This window comes from Otolemur garnettii, unplaced genomic scaffold (assembly GCF_000181295.1).
Source record: "Otolemur garnettii isolate 467f Iridium unplaced genomic scaffold, OtoGar3 scaffold00038, whole genome shotgun sequence".
NCBI lineage: Eukaryota > Metazoa > Chordata > Mammalia > Primates > Galagidae > Otolemur > Otolemur garnettii.
Genome location: NW_003852433.1, coordinates 6,634,289 through 6,635,366, shown reverse-complemented (window position 1 = coordinate 6,635,366; position 1,078 = coordinate 6,634,289). Strand labels below are relative to the sequence as shown.

At 43.9% G+C, this 1,078-nt stretch overlaps 1 protein-coding gene across 1 annotated transcript in view; it reads right to left on the bottom strand.

Moving 5' to 3' along the window:
- UNG (uracil DNA glycosylase) overlaps positions 1-1,078 on the bottom strand; it is an 11,950-nt gene that overhangs the window by 8,320 nt on the left and 2,552 nt on the right. The window lies entirely within an intron of this gene.

The following is a 1,078-nucleotide window of genomic DNA, read 5'->3' as shown; positions in this document are numbered from 1 at the left end:
GGCTGGCGCCTTAGCCACTTGAGCTACAGGCGCCGAGCCAGGACAGGTATATTTTGAACTTTCACATACGTCTTTTTACTCTGCAGTGAATTGAAGCTATTCACATTCCTCACCAGCAGCATAGGAGGGTGCCTCTTTCCCTACATTCTCTAATAGAATGGAGCCAGAAGAGTATGGGGTCAGGTCAAAAGGGCCACGGATTTGGTGGCAAAAGGCAATGAAGAGTCACAGGAGGTGTTGAAATACTAGCTGGTGTCTTTTCAAACCAGTGCTTGCCCATGTGTTCTTTCTTAGAATTTTCCTCCACAGCTGTCATACTTTTTATCCTTCAGAATCCAGCTCCACACAACCTACCACCAGGAAGCTTTTAGGAACCTTTCATCCCTCCTCTTGGTGCTCACACTGTTGCCAGCACAGGCTCTGCATGAAGCAACCTATCCCCACGGGGAAGCTTTCTAGCAGGGCCCCGGTCCTGGAGGAAGGAGTATCCCAGGCAAGCTCCCTGACTCTGGATTCTCTGGATTCTACAAAGCTGCCCTGGCCTATCTGATCCACATAGGTTTGATTCTCTTTTGAACCTTCCCTGTTTGTCTGATCACTGGTATTCTGAACAGGGAATTCAAGTAAGGAGCAAACTAATACTGCATTTAATAGGACTTAGTTTAATTCTGAAACCAAGGAGTTACATTCTGAGTTCTTGCTCTAAAATGAAAACAGCACAATTTTCCAAGTGTGAGTTCATGGCTACCTTAGCAAGACACTTCTGTTTAATACAGTGAGGAAGCCACAAGCTTTTGAACAAGGGACTGACCTGACTAAAGCAGCCAATCAGCAACTGTCATACAGGATGAACTAGCAAAGGGATTTGTTAATAAGACAGCAAAACCGTTCAGGACAGATAAAAGTCAATAGTTTGAAAGTGCCAACTATATAAGAAAATGTGGTTGAATCAGGGTGAGGTCAACTGCAGCAGTTAAAAAGAGAACCACTTCGGAACACATTATTCTTAGTAAAGCATCACAAGAATGGAGAAGCATGAATCCTATGTACTCAATTTTGATATGAGGACAATTAACAA